Source organism: Poecilia reticulata, chromosome 20, assembly GCF_904066995.2.
Source record: "Poecilia reticulata chromosome 20, P_reticulata-male-v2, whole genome shotgun sequence".
Classification (NCBI taxonomy): Eukaryota; Metazoa; Chordata; class Actinopteri; order Cyprinodontiformes; family Poeciliidae; genus Poecilia; species Poecilia reticulata.
In genome coordinates, this window is record NC_088849.1 from 13171054 (window position 1) to 13187020 (window position 15967).

General features: G+C 39.4%; 1 protein-coding gene across 6 annotated transcripts in view; it reads right to left on the bottom strand.

The window, feature by feature from the left end:
* sema5a (sema domain, seven thrombospondin repeats (type 1 and type 1-like), transmembrane domain (TM) and short cytoplasmic domain, (semaphorin) 5A) overlaps positions 1–15967 on the bottom strand; it is a 157205-nt gene that overhangs the window by 127809 nt on the left and 13429 nt on the right. Inside the window, exon 1 of one of the 6 annotated variants that reach the window (XM_008438632.3) lies at positions 4844–4988. The exons of the other annotated variants lie outside the window; for them this stretch is intronic. The gene's annotated coding sequence lies outside the window, so the exon portion shown is untranslated. Of the gene's footprint in view, positions 1–4843; positions 4989–15967 lie in introns of those variants that run through there. 6 annotated transcript variants of the gene reach the window in all.

Sequence of the window (15967 nt, forward strand, 5' to 3'; positions counted from 1 at the left end):
AGGAGTGTGTTTTAGAACTGCAAATTTAATGCAAAATTTCTTGATTGCAAGTATCCCACATTTGGGCGGGTATCAATCCTCCGGGTCTTCAAAGCTTGAGGCTTTTATGCAAGTTGAGAAGGTCAAGCCAGAAGCTTTGTACCTATAAACTTACATAAACTTATTGCAGAACACAATTCAAACATATCAGTGGGAAAAATAAGCATAGAACCTGTCAACATTTTTTCTAAATAAATTTATTTTAAAAGTTTAATTGTGTGGTTGAATGGGTATAAAATTATACCCGAGCAATCATTCCTATTTCTTCTCTCAGTAAATGTTTTTTTTTTCTCTCTCTATTACAAATTCACTGAGCAAAACTTTGGAGTATTTAAGTGTACTTTCTTTTTTTATTTTACAAGCACAGTTCATCTCAGAGTACAGAAACAACAATATATCAACATCAACTTTCCAGCTCCACAGATTAAGGTAGACACAAGAAGGCAAGGCATGTGTCCGTAGCGATGACGGGTCTAATTTCGGCTCACAGCTAAATATATTTTACAGTGCAACACTGCTCCTCTGAACTGTGGTTTCGTGATACCTTTGATGGCTCAACATCAAAGCCAGATCTCACCACTTTTAACTCTAATAAACTAATTCATATTCTGTGTTTGGGTTCAGCCGAGATGAAAAAAAAAGTAAGCTTACCCCTCACAATGCATATTCATTGGGTGACCGTACAGAGACGCAGACATGCGCTAACAACACTCAAGAGGCTAACAAGACATTGAGCTCTTAAGACTGAATGAAATTTCCTCCGAATTACGGCATATATTAATTCAGAAAGGCCTTCCTGTGTAATTATGATGGCAATTACAGGTTGTGGTCTTGGTTAATACCCCCTCACTGCTCTAAATCCCAAGGAATCAATCTCAGGAGCACACCGAGCATTTAATGTGTGGTCTTCACTGTTGTTGACACACCACCCCTTGGGGTCCATCTGGGTTTTATGGTAGGCCCAAAACAGATGTCTCCAAATGTGTTGTGTGTGCTTGTGTGGATGTATGCGTGAGGGATTGCTTCACCTCCAGTCTATTGCTTGAAATATATTCACGTCTGCACGGATGTCTACCTGACCCACTTGTGTCCGTTACTGGTGATCTCCCCCTTTTTTTGTCAGTGTGTACCTGACCCACTTCTTTCATGAGCATGGCTCCATTTTTAGTTTGAATTTGTATTAAGAGTTTTTAGTATTTCATTTGAGAATGTTACATTTTTCTATTTAAAAATGAAAGATTATTGGAGATTTTCTGTTCTCTTACATTACACGTTTAACGTATTGGGCTAACTGAAAACATGGATGCATATAAGCTCAAATATGCTTATGTATGCTTTTGAAATGCATGTTACATGTGTAGTAAAATACTACAGCAGAATCTTTTCCTGATTGCAAGCCTCCTGTAAGATAACCAAAGTCCTTTCCACCAAGATTCAACAAGTTTAGATTGACCTATTGGAGTCGATTGAAAAAAGGGAGAATGATTTAAGTGCACACATCCATGACAGTGACGTAATACTGCTTTTTGAATTTTCAGCTGAATGCTTTTGTGAGTTTTCCTGGATGCCTGCATCCATCAAACTCACCAAACACAGCTTTCCATTCAGCTTAGGGGTAGAAGCAAATGTGTAAATGTCTATAATGATAAATGAATTTCTGTGTATGTCAGTCTGCCTGTAATTTATTGAAGGCACCAAGCTGCAAGGCTGAAACTCAGAGAATGAACGTCCTCACCCGGAGCTGCTCTTCAAAGGAGACGGAGTAAAAAAGGTGGAGCGAGAAAGTCAAGTTTAGGGTCACTTAAAGCAGATTGAAGGAGAGGGGCTGGATATAATGAAAATAATAGAGGAGGAAAATATGAAAGGGATCAAGATGGGTGGAGGTTGGATGAGGTGAAAGTGAGCAGTGGTCGGGAGACTGGAGCAGGTTGCGCTCAAGAGGAGAGGGGGTGTTAAACAGGTCAGGTAGGAACAAAAGGAGCTATGAGTAAGGAGGACAGTGGAGAGGATTACCAAAACGTGGATTTTAGAGGAAAAGAAAGACAAGCCTAATAGTGCTTCAAAAAGCCCTTGGAGTTCCAGAAGTTGGAATGGAGTTGAAGTGTGGTTTGGCTGTGAAGGAAACCCCATGGCATTCCCATATATATAACAACCCACATGCCAAAAAAAAGGACAATTTCTTCACATTTCTGTAGCCCCGGTGTGCTCATGTCATGTGTCAGTGGACCGGTCCTAGAGAGGTAATTGAATCAGGACATGAAAATAACAGCAGGACAGACTTGAGGTGAAATGGCTGGGCGCAGCTGGAAAAGCAACACCCCTTGACACCTTTAAAGTAAAATGAAAGGAAACACCGGGGGGAAACAGCGGCGCCGCAAGCATCTGAGACTGCAGCGTCCAGAGGGCCGAGTCTGAGTGGCCTTTCACAAGAGCCACAGCTCCAGGTACGACACAAAGTGGGTCTGCTTAAAATCCAATCCGATGCCTCGTCTACTTTTCTGTTTAAGACTTAAGTGTCTCTGTTTCCAGACAGTCTTTCGGTTTTCTTTAAAACGTGACTGTGATCATCCACAACTGGGTAAATATTATGAAAGAACAGGTGAAAAATGATTCAGGTTCACTCTGCCTCCCCCCGAAAAAAACATGCTCAGTGTGAAATAAACCAACTTGCTCAAGTTTCCCACAAAGCTCAGCATGCTTTTTACAGGAAAAAAAAAAGAAAAAAAGTTGCACAGGAAGACGGGGAAATTGATTGAGCGGAGGCACAAAGTGCTCTGTTATAGCGGCATGCTTTCAACTGAGCTCATCCAGCAAACTATTCTAAAGGGGAAATTGCCTGTAAAAACTTTCCCCTCTGCTACTGCATACCTCAAGCCACAGCAAGTGCAGGGGGTTCTTGGGAGCATTGTGTAAATAAACCCAAATAGGGTGCAAACAAGCCCAGTGAGGAAGGGGAGCAAGGAGGTTGGAACAAAAAAAAAAAATAAGGTGGGTTAGTGTTTTCTGCAGCTGCCCAAGACTGTTAATGTCTGCACTTTTTCTGTTAGACACAACCCCTTGGGCCAACGCGAACAATTAGGCTATTCTTCTGGGGCTGCGAGTGTGGGTGTCTGCGTTGCAAGACTGCGTCTGGAGGTGATAAAACAGCAGCAAGCACATAAATAATGACTTAATGATCCCCTTCACCCTTAGCTATAATGATGACTTTGGAGTTTTCCTACCCGGGACGCCAGTGGGGTGGGCGGGATAATCCACACGTGGCCTCCAGGTGTGTTTTTACTTCGACTCTGTTACTTCTTAACATAACTCACAAATTCTACACGCGCTTTGTTGAGTTCCTGCTTCTCTTGCTCGTCTGTGCTACACATTTTCCGTAAAAGCTTTGCCATGAAAGCATTCTGCCGTGCTATATGGACACAAACGTCATGCTAAACCTTTTTGTGCTTTCAAGCGATTAATACGCCCGGATAATCTGCATCAATCAGCCCATCAATTCATATTCTTTTGCACGACAAGAGCACACAGAAGTGCGCGCGAATGTTTGGAGTGACAGGCTGACACCTAATCAAGCTTGCAGCTAAATTATAGTCCAGCCACGGAGGCAGAAACACAATTTCTATAGCTGCTCTGTGACACTGCTGCCTTGCAAGTTGACACACAAATGCACATTGAAGTTAACAACCCTAACCTTTCATTTTTTTCTAATTATGTTCTTTGACTAAATATGGATCTTTTAGAAAAATAATTTTTAAGAAGTTTTGTCAACACATATGTTGTAGTTTCTAAAAAGTGGAAACTCTTAAAGCCCTCAGTTATCACATTAAAAACTGAGGTGACATACAGTGTCTATTGACTGTAATAGACACTCCTGATTTATCAATTACTTTAACAGGTTGAGCTAAATCTATAAAACCCTGGCTTTTTGAGAAGGTGCGAAATTCCACTTTGGGAATGAAATTTCACTTTGGGTAAAAAAGAAAATAAAATAATGGTTAGTATATTACTAGGACTACAAGAAACAAGGAGTTGTTTGATTTAGCTCGTGGAACTGAAGGATAAAGACATGAGGACATGGTGTGATTGTAGGATTATGCTGATGACAATGACATGTTGCTCTAATACTCGTTTTATGCACATTTGTTCCCCAGCCAAAATGACAAACTGCTCCTGTGTCTGAATGAGGCAGTTATCTGGGATTTTACCATTTCTAGGTAACTTATAACATTCAGTTTCGACCCCCTGATCTTCTCAAACTGTATTTTTTTTTATTGGACAAATCAGTACACCAATCTAATCTGCATTTAAACATTTCTGGATGAAGTGAAAATCAATAAAGTTCCATTTTTATTAGTGCAAAATCTTTTGACTTTCAACAAAAAATGATCAAACTAAGCCTAAATACATGTAAAAAAAAATTTAACTAATTTTATTGTCAAATATCAATTTGGTTTGCAGCCATAAACTCACGGATTAGGCATAAATATAAGCGAATAAAACTTGTATTGGAGTATTTGACAGGCACATTTTTAAGTGCTCATGCCAGTCCCTGATGCAGAGACCCCATGGTGTCAAAACCACAATAACTGTTGTTCATCAAAAATATATAACAATAAATTTATATAAAAAAAACATTTTTTTTACAATGATGGGAGCCTATTTCTTTAAGAAATGCTTATACAAGTCACTTAGAAGAAGGAAAAAAGTTATGAGCTGAAAAGAAGAAATGAATAAACTTCAACTCTCCTGTTTTTTTTTAACCAGCAAAGGCTTTAAAGAACCAAACAAAGAGCAGTTGCACAATTACCTCCTGAGAGTCAGCTGCTTGATGGTCCCTTGTATCGGTTTTTGCTTCATATTGTGTGTTGTCTCTCCTTTTTGATGTTTTTCTTAAGTTAACAAAAAGACGCAGGAAAAGATCCCCCTATCCCCCTTTGCCCTTAACCATAACAGTAAAGGGAGTGCTTTTCCTCCTATAAGCCCCCAAGGGAGGACTGTGGAGTACAAAATAGATCAGGATGCTACAGGGCAATGGTTTCATAAGGGCAGAGGTCTATTTTTAATGACAACCAGAGCACGGTAATACCACGCTGTGTGTAGTGCAAGCAGACAGGAGAAGGATGTTCTGCGTAGGAGTTCTTTCCAGCACTATGACAGTCTGAAAAATTCTGCAAAGGTTTTAAGTCAAAAACTACTGCGCAAAGTTGCCCGCAACAACATCCCCTATACAAAACAACGTGTCTTCACTGATCCCAGGTTATCGTCAAGGGGTGATAAAGTACCAGCCTTCTTCGCTTGGTTCCCTGTTTTCATGATAAAGTTAAAAAAAAATAAAAAAAAAAGATAGCACATTCATGAGGTTTTCTGAAAATGTGCTTCTCTCCCTAGCATACCTGAATCTCCATAACAAGGCAGAGCGAAAGCTGGAGGTCAGTATTTAGGTGAATAGGCTCAAGCTGGGGTCAACAAGCTGGAGCAAAACCATTATGAGAATGTGAAAGAGGAGACGTTCCTTTCAGTGGAAGTGCGACCCGCTGACCCCCTGAAGTCCTGACACATGCATCCAAGCTGCATGTGAAATAAACAGAGCTATATATGTTGCTTCCTATATGTACACACACAAAAACAGCTATTTTTGTAAATGCCTGAACTCACTCTGGTTAGCTCAAGGATTTATTTGCTGATTTCAGTACAGTCGCTATCTTAGCAGACTCACTTTCTCAGATCTCTGCCAACGCTGGGAGATGCCGCAGGCTGTAAAGCTTCTCCAAACAACATAACAAAACACAATGCGCACCTTACGACTGGTACAACCCTGCCTTCTCCTTATGACTTAGAAACAGGAATAAGGATCATCTGTTAATAAATCAACATGGATCATGACATATGAAATAAAATAACTACAATAAATGCAAATAAAACACGAGTGACTAAGAATTTTTTTTTTTTAAGCCAATAGTTAAAATTATCCAAAAGTAAATTTGAGAAACATTATAAATGTATCCCACATTTGATCTTTTCTGGTGACATACTTCAACTGAATAACTCATCTTTAACCAAGATAAAAATATCATTAAAAATGAGTATTTTATTAGTCTACATTAATTTTTTCTGCACACGTTCACAAAACTAGTGCTAATATTAGCACTGCAGCACATTTGCACAGCCAACTCCCACAGGAAGTTTAAAACTAAAGAAAAGTTGGTGGATTGTTTGATTAATTTATAGATTTTTACTTTGTGGCTGTAGAGCGTCTTTCCATAAAGATCTTACATTTTTAATAAGGTAATCTTATAAAAGATCTTATTTGAAGATCAGTCACTGGACTGAATATTGATTGAGTTGTTCAAGATTGAAAACCTGAATCTTGGCATATTCTCCCCGTCTTCAAGGTGCTGTAGTATTAATGCAGTTGCCTGTTAAAAAACAGTTTAATATTCATAAAGAGGTTTTACTTTACAACTTGTATTTCAGTTTTTGATTTTTACCCTTTGTAAACCATTTAAATAGATAATTACTCTCATGTGTGCCCATATTTCTCCTTTGCTATATAAGATGATGAAGAAAGGCGCCAAGGCTGTCACTAACATGAAAAGCTTAAGCCTGTGTGGAAAACGGATGAGTATCTTCAGTAGTTTTCCATAATGGTTAGTGTGAATGCTGCTTTAATGCTCCCTATCAAGAGGTCCATCCACCAATGCTTTCACTGTTTGTGAAAGCATTTGTGAAGTGTAAAATTGTGTTTTATACCATTTAGCTGTAGTTTGAGTATTTAGTGTGACCACACTTAGTAGTCTACTCCATTTAAACAATTCAAAAACATATTCTATGAATTATTTTCTGAATTTGTGGAACGTACATCCTAGATTTAAGTAGTTTTTTTTTTTTAAAAGTCATTGGATAAAAATTGATTGAGAGTGAGATAAACAGCCAATCATAACTAGCTCCATCTGTCTGAATGCCAGAAATGATGGCATTTCAGCATCAGGCGATAAACATGTCAATACGCTCCAACACAGCCAAAGGGGTATTAAACATCAAAAACAAAAACAAACAAAAAAACACATTCAAAGGACTCCAGATGTTCCCAAATGTTAATTGTAACCTCAGAAACCTTAAACTACAGGCCATCTCTTCCGTGTTTCAGTGAAATAACAGGGGAAGTGAGATAATGCCATGCCTTTACAAAAAAAATAGGTCTTACAAAGTAATAAACAGCTGATAACACAGAAGGCTGCTGTGTTGATGTGAATGAATTGCTTTATCTCGTGGACGTGACTCGGAAATCCTCATCAACTGTGTGCACCAACGAAAGAGGAAAAAAAAAACACCCAGCATCTTGCCGGCTTGAGTTATTCAGGTGTGTGTGCTTTAACTCAATGGCAGGCATCCAAGATATCATCAGGAATTTTGAACAGGCAGTTAAATACTCCATCAATTTGACCTAACCAGAAAAACTGCATACTTTATGAACCTCAGTTAAATGATAAAAAGTTTATGGCAGTACAATAATAATAAAAAACAACGACCAGAAGAGTTTGATTGAATAGGTTGTCATTAAAACATGCCTCTTTTTTTTCTGGGAACAAAGTTCAGGACTTCTGGAAGTATGCCATTTTTAAAAGATGTGACCAGCAGGGTGACGTTTGGCCATAGCAGGCATTCCTTCAGCTCAACCGTAAAACATGGTGGTGGGTGGCTGATAATTTGGACTTATTTTGCAGCCGAAGCAACTTGGACAAATCGAGTAAAATAAGAGTTCCTGTGTGAGGAAAGCTGGCCCAGACAGTTATAAAAAATGGGTGAAACTGCAAATCCAACAACAGATGAACATTGAAATGAGTGGGAATAAAAAAGAATTATGGTGCTGGAACCTTACTTGTTACATTGTTAATATTCTGAGTTTAGTATCTTCATATGATCAGCATTTTTTTTTTTTTTTGCCTTTTCATAGTCGTTATTTAAATAATCTTTACCAACACAGAAGAACAAGATCAATAATCTGCATAGTATTTGATCAAACACTGATGAAATACTAAAGTTCACGTCTCCAGGGAATGTCAGAGGAACTCTACAGAGCTCTAGTAGAAGAACATAAACGCTCTTGTTTTAACAAACAGCATAATGAAACCACTGCATTAACCAACCCTGGACTGTGTATGGAAACAAAGAGTAGTCCCCAGCAATACCTAAAGATTTATTGTATTGCTTTCTGCCGCAGCTTACGTCCTTATCGCTGCAACCCAGTACCTGGCTAGACTTAATTTCCCATAAGACAATATCCCTTGAAACAAACCTCCCACTTATGCACAAAAGTATTCAGCTCCAAATGACCACTTGCTGTCATGCACACATAAAAAAATGTATCACAGTCAAGTCTGGCTTAAATGTATAGAACAAGAAGCTCGATGTTGGCAGGAAGCCACGCGGTTACTGGTCGTCCTTTTCTCCAGCCTGTTTATTTAAGATGGACTGAAAGGGTATTCAGAGGGAATAATGAACACTTTATTATTTGCTGTTGGTTTAGATCAGACCACATGTCCACTATGTGGTTTCACCTTCAGAACTGAGGCAGCATTGTGTCTTGGAGTCGCCAGACCATAATCACCCTGGTCTGGCAAAGAGCATGACTCTTGAGAGTCTCGTGTCTTGAGAGCGTGCTGCAATTGAGGGAGAGTTTCTGGAAATCAAAGGGCGAATGAATAAAAAAACAACAAAAAAAACACTTAACCTCGTGCTTTTTTTTGTGGTTTTTCCTTGTTTTGTTTTGAGAAGCCGTCACAAAAATATAAAGATGTGGCCGCGTATTACATTTCTTAATTTCAAGGCTAGCGTTTTCTGTATCTCCAAGGTGTTTTTATTTGGATTTTATGTGACAGACCAACACAACACACAACATAATTATCAAGTGGAAAAGAAAATGACATGCTTCGAAGATGCTTTTAGTAATAAATATCTAAAAGGTGTATTTGTCCACTGTGATTCTCATTCTTATTTGCAAAATTGCTCCAGGCTGCATCAAACTGGATTGAGAGTGTCAAGTCTTCCCACAGGTCTAGACTTTCAGTCATTTTAACACAAGAAAGTGCCTTGATCTATATTTTAGAAGAAAAAAAAAAGACGACGGAAAAAGAAAAGAAGAGAAAACACTTTGATCTGAACCACATCATCATCATCATCCTACCGGCTGTATATTTATGGCTGTTGTCCCAGTCTCAAGGTTTTCTCCGTCTCAATCGAGTTTTCTTCCAGCATTGCCTTGAATTTGGCTCCATCCCACATCTCACCCATTGTGACTAGATTATCAGTCCATGTTGAGGAAAAACATGATGATGCCACCAACACGTTTCACGGGAGCATGGCATGTTAAAAGGTTGCAAAGGGACAAAATGTTAAAAAGGGGAATGAATGTCTTTATCTGTTAAATGTATTTGGTTAATAAATTTATTGAAAGTAAAACACATAATTTTGGATTGGTCTTTCACAAGGACTCAGCTTGGTTTTAAACATTGTAAGTTATCCATAGGGTCACTGCAGAAGCCTGAGGGTTGCAAGATTATTTTCAGTGTAGAAAAGAGGTTCTATGATGCCACGGCCTTATAAGTTTGAAGACTCCTCTATAATCTTTTACATGTGCAGAAGTTTAATGAGAAGACAACGGTGTATTGCCAAAGCCAAAGTGAACATCGGAAAGACTTGTTTAATATCCAATTATTTAAGTGGACAAGTTTCCTTTGAATAAAAATAAATAAAGTAGTAATAAATACCCACTGAACCATGGCCAAGAATTAGCAAGAAAGTTCCAAATCTCCACTACTTTCAAATGCCTAAGGGCTAAAGTCCAAAGTGGAAAATAGTCTGCAAAGCACCTGAGGGTCAGTTGGGAAAGTCTAGAGTAAAATCCAGCAGACTACAGTTAAGAGAGTTGACAGTGTGTAGAAACTTGGGAATGTCTTGAGTGAGCATCCAGAAAATATACCAGTAAAAAGGTTTCAGAAAATTGATCTCTCTCTCCCCTCCACCATCCTGTCAGGCCAAACTCTTTGCCTATCTGTCCTTTTCGCTCTCCCACTGACAGCTGAATCCAACTGACCAGCTCACTCAGGGACCTACTGGGTGGGTTCCTATTGAGAGAAGCTCCATGTACAATTATTTCCCTCAGACCTGCTCCATGTGGTGTTTACTCATCCCTCCCTATCTCCATCTCCTCAATTTTCTCCCTCCTACTCTTTACTTTTCCATTCAGGAATCAGATTCTTTCCCTTTTTGTCTTGGAAACCGAAGTTCTTATCTCTTTGCCTTCATATCGCCCCTCATCTCCCTCAGTATCTCTTTTTTTTCCCCTTGCTGAAATGCATGTAGTGGACTGTTTTATCTTTTTGATGTTATCACAAACTTTCACATGAGGTTGGATAAAAAGAATTCGGCATCCTCTGTGATTTGATTTTCTCATTCATCTGCTGGGTAAAGTATCGTCTTATAACTCGGCTTTTTTTTCTTCCCCCCAGTATATATTGCTCTGATAAGCCCTGCGTAATATTTCAAAGCATAGATAAATGTTTTCATTTGCTGAAGATTAAAGGATTTTCTGTATTTATATCCTCTCACTGATCAAATTAGAGCTTTTCTGGCTGTTTGTGTTGCTACAGAGAACACGAAGCTGGGATAGCTCTAAACATATTACATCAAAAGCACTTTTTGTATCCCAAAAATGATGCACTCAATTAAGATAAGAAGCAATGGAGGCAATACCAGAGAGGAATAAAACCCTAAAAAGTACAGATTGGATCAATCAGATCCAATATTGGTGCAACACCCAAAACTGATGCCATTCTACGGTCGGATATTCGGCGGACGTCACCGACCCACAATCTATGATTTAGCTTTAGCATAGTGGTTGTGTGGCACCCCTATATTGGCCACTAGTACTCAATGCAGCTACCTACCGTTGAAAAGTAAAGCACTGTTTTAAAAAAATAACTAGCACTCTTAAAAATTCTTTTAATTCAATTAAAAATATTTATTTTTGGGGGATGTTTAACTTGCATCGTCATTCCCACAATGTTGTAAACCATGCATGATTTGCAACATTTAGATAGGTACATCTAAATAGTAAACCATGCAAATTAGGTACTGAATTAATTTAGCAACTTTTAGCACAGCCATTTGCTGCCTTCCTTACTGACAAGTTGTCAGCAGACAGACTGTTGCTGCAGAGTGAGTCTTTCTGTGCAACACCACCTTTTCAGTGCTGCCCTTTTGTGGACAGAGAGTCAATATAACAGATATCTGTCTTGTATTTTCTGCAAACATATAGAGCAGTGGAGGACATCTCAGGCTGCAAGAGTAACAATTACAAAGGAAACAAATCTAGAGGTTTATACAAGAGGAAGGCTTGAACATGGAAATCTGTTTTATCCAATTGTTTTGATTTCATGTCCATCTGTAATAGAGCATAATGATTTGACAGCCTGAATTTAAAGCATATTTCCAGTGTAGGGATTACTACATGAGAAGTCGGCTGTTGCACATGGAAAAGACTCTACCGATGACAAAATGACAGCCATATTTTCTTTAAACCTCTGATATTAATATCTGTTGCATCTCCCTCCTCCTACTTACTCTTAGCAGTCTGCATGATGATTTATCAGCTCTGTAACACAATATTGACACTAGCAAGAAAGAAAATGTAATTATCAATCTTTTTAATAATAATGCAGCCGAAGGCAAATGGTAGCAGCATAGCTGAGACATTTTATATATTTGTTTGTGACACCAGGATAAGCACAAGACTATATATGTAAGACAAACTGCTCTTCCTTGGGGGATGGGGGGGGGGGAGGCATTTAAATTAAAGATCAGAGCATCTCAACCAAAAATCATTAAAAGATTTTCAGGCAAGTCACTTCCTCTGCTTATATACAAAATCCGAAAGCAAACACAAGCTGAGCCCCTGCTTTAGTAATAGCTGGCTGTTAATTTAGTTGTGCCTATACATAGCAGAGAGTGTTAAAGTCTCACAGGAGGCAGTCCAGTTTTACTCTCACCTCCGAGGTGCGAGCCGCAGCGTGAAATGAAGAGGCTCCTACAAAAGGAGAATTATACGAGCAGAGCCCTGCTATCAAATGATCCTCTCATTTCTACTTGAAAGTCGTTCATCTTTCACAGAATTACTACAGGGTGACATCCCACAGAGGAGAGAAAAAAAAGACAAAAAAAGCATGTACTAACCCCTCTGTCTGCCTGTGCGCTTGGTGAAAACTCATGACTCACTTCCCTATCCAAATGGCCCCAGAGCACCCGATCAGTCAATAAACAAAGGCTGGCAAAGCATCTTCCCTTTTTCATCCTGGATTCTCTCATTTTAAATCCTCTTTTCACCTCTTCTCCCCTGCAGCCCCCCCTGCTCATCACGCCTCATCCCCCCCTTCTTACTGCCCGTGTTCCTCTTCACCTATCCCTCTTCCCTACCTCCTACTGATACAAATATAGAAGAAAATGAAGTCAAAACAACAACAAAAAAAGTTTACAGTAATCACTTCTGTTGTCGCTTAAGTTTGCCACCATCTCTCTTCTTTTAACCTTTCTAACATCCTCGCAGCTTGATCCCCCGAGTGCAAAAAAAAAAAGAAAAAAAGAAAAAGAGGCTTTGGGGATTACTTAATCGTGACCCAAATACGGTCCCTCTTTTTGGTTCTGTGCTCATGTCATGGTTAAAAGACAGACTCCTTTTGCTATTTGAGCTCAGTTTGAGGTTGTAGTGGAGAAAGAGGACAGAGCTAATGTAGTGTAACAGTGCAGGGCGAGTGACTGGCGGGCTCAGCGGAGATAATTCCCTCTGACGTGCCGACATGAAAACTGGATGTTTCACTCAAAATCGCAGATATTCGCGCTCAAACCCAACGACAATAATAATAATAATAATAATAATAATAATAATAATAATAATAATAGCGGGTTTAGGACTGTGTGTGTCACCTGCCTGCGTTTTCTCTTCCTCTGTCTCTGAAGTCAAATTTCCAACACCTGCTCTTGTGCTGTTTAACATGCAGTGTGAAATTACAGTGCTCCCCCCCTGCCTGTTCAACAAGGATGCGTCCCATCAGAGAACTGCTGCGTGCGTGTTTTGTCTGATACGTGAGCACTTTTCATCATGTCAGTCCCACCTCTTGCTCATGTCTGATGCAATTCTGAAAGTTTCTCCTCTTTGATAACCTCACTAAATTTCATTATTCTGTAAAAATGCCAAATCATTACGGATTAGCTCTGAGAGAAGGCGACGGAACACAATTGACGATGCTGGAATCAGACATTTGCATAAACTGTACACAGGTACGCATCGCTTTTTTTCCCCCCTCAATGTCTGAAATTAAATCAGATTAAAGTTTTTTCTGTTTTAGGTCTTGGTTTCTTACTAAATTCTACAAAACTGCCTTTTTTTCATCACTTTCTGCAAAGTCAAGAGCACATACCTTTCCTTAGGATTTCGCAGGATTGTGGAAAAGGCTTATGCGTCCTTCCAACAGTCACGGTTGTATGTAAACATCTGGTTTCAAGTGTAGTGTCATGTCGGGTTTGTGTGGATAAACAACAGATGCTGTGTTGTTGCCGTACCATAATTTCCTCTTTGGCGATGAAAAACAGAAATGCAGTGAATGACTAACTTTCATTCCCTTTGTGACGGACAGGCTCTCAAATTCACTGTGGGAAACCTTCGAGTTGCTATAGAAACACCATACCATCTCTCAAAATGACAGACAATAGCACAAATAAAAGGAGGGGGGTAAAATGTTTGCACACACCATTGCAACTTTCTCATTTATGTGGAAATAAACCAGGAAGGAATCAAAACTCAGTGCTACAGACTTAAACAGAAAAAAAAATGTGCTTATGATCAAAACAACCCCCCATACCTGTTGAACTTTTTATATGATATGTGATATAATATGATTAATAAATGTGATAGTTGATAAGTATTTTTATGCGATTGAATGGCCCAGTCAAAGTCTAGACTTAAATCCAACTGGGAATCTGTGGAAAGATTTGAAAATCAATGTTCACGAGCGCTCCCCATCTGATCTTGTTAAACGTGACGTATTTTGTGGAAAAAAAAAAAAAGATAAGATATGTGGTTCTGCATAAAACTAACTCAGGGGGCTGAAGACAAATGAGTCCCAAAGGTTTGTAGATTTTATAAAATACATAGAATTGTGTTGTTCTAACAAAACAAAATTTGAAAAACAAAAAAAACAAAAACATTTGCATGGCACTGTATGGGTCCACACCAAGCCTGAAACCGCAAGTGTCAGGAGAAAGAAGGGAGGAATTAAATGATGACAAAGTGGCTGTGATGTATAAATACCTCTGGGTAATGTGAGGACAAAACCCAGCAGGAAGCAACAGAAACCACTTCAACTATTGTTTGAGCCTCTGAGTTTACTTGCATAGGAGGAATAATTTGCCTACTGGGAGAAATTTAGTAAAATCCGTTCTGTCATGCAGTTCTCAGCCAATAAAGTCAAATTCTTTGTAAAGGCAGAGTGAACAGACACCAGCCATCCTAAAAAATAATCTACTTTGTTGGTGCCAGATAAATAATTAACCAAAAGGCTCTTAAAAGAAGAACACTCTGGGGCCATAGGGTAATGACTGTTTAGTTTACATGTGCATGATTATGCCTTTTACTCTCACTCTCAGCAGGGCCGGACCCCCATTGAGACGCCGGATCACAAAGGTCAACAACAATTGGCTTGTCATTCCGTGGGTTTCCATAGTTACCGTGTGGGCTGCCGGGGCCGCCGGGATCATTTTCATCACAGAGTTCTTCCTGGCTAGGGCTAATTGCTGTGTTTGTGCTGGTGTCAGTGGTAGGGCAATCTGCCATCGCAATGCAAATATCAGCGCTGCTGGTCAAACAGCGTTCTTCACTACGAACTCAGGAAGATGCAACTGCGTACTCGGGGAAGACAATTTTTTGCAGTTGTTAAGTGTGCCAGTTTCAATTCGAGTGGATAAATCGTAGTGGTGTTTATGTAGTTATGAGCGCACGCGCAATTTTCCGCCTGCAAAATGTCTCAAAATTCCCATCAGACTTGCCAAAACTATTCACTCCATTTATTTTTTTTTGTAAAAAACCGACATGTAATCAAATCTGAGAGCATCAGGTTTTTCTAATTACTTTCAACTCTGCGGTTTGGCTTATTTTTAAACAAGCTCACCGTCAATATAAACTGACCTGTCTTCTGAAAATGGATGTAATCACACTCTAAATGAAACTGAATTTGTATTTTCAGTCTTTGTTCCTGTTTTCAATATTCCCAAAGAATTTCAGCATTCACAGTCCAGTAAGGCCTAGACAGAGTGAAAGTAATTTTGCCTTCTCGATCTCCATCCATCTCGCCATTGTCTAAACCCGTTCATCAGTAAAAGGTCATTGGGGGGACGGGGGGTGGGGGGGGGGGGTTACGCCCATCTCCAAAGCAAGAGACGAGCTTTACCTTGGGACAGGTCGCCAGTCCATCAAAGGGCAACATAGGACAAACAACTATACACACACACTCGTACCTGGGGGGTAATTCGGAGCAAACAATTTACCTAAGAGTAATATTTTTGTGTTTTGAGAGGCAGCCAGATCCCGTCCAGACATGGGTTACGTGTTTCTATCGGTGAGCACAGTGTGATGACAGAAGGGATCAGGGATGAACACTGTGATGGGTCTGAGCCTTTAAGATTAGATTAAACAGTTCATGGTATCAAGCCTAATACCACGATCAAAACAAAAAGTGAAAAATGAAAACCGAATACCCAAAAGAAGGCTGCTGACGGCTCGGCACTCATACTCAGTAATCATTTTCATGTTACAAGGTGCTTGCCTCAGGTCTGAAAAACAATCGGTCATAAATGATATAGTAAACAGTTATATCCATTCAAT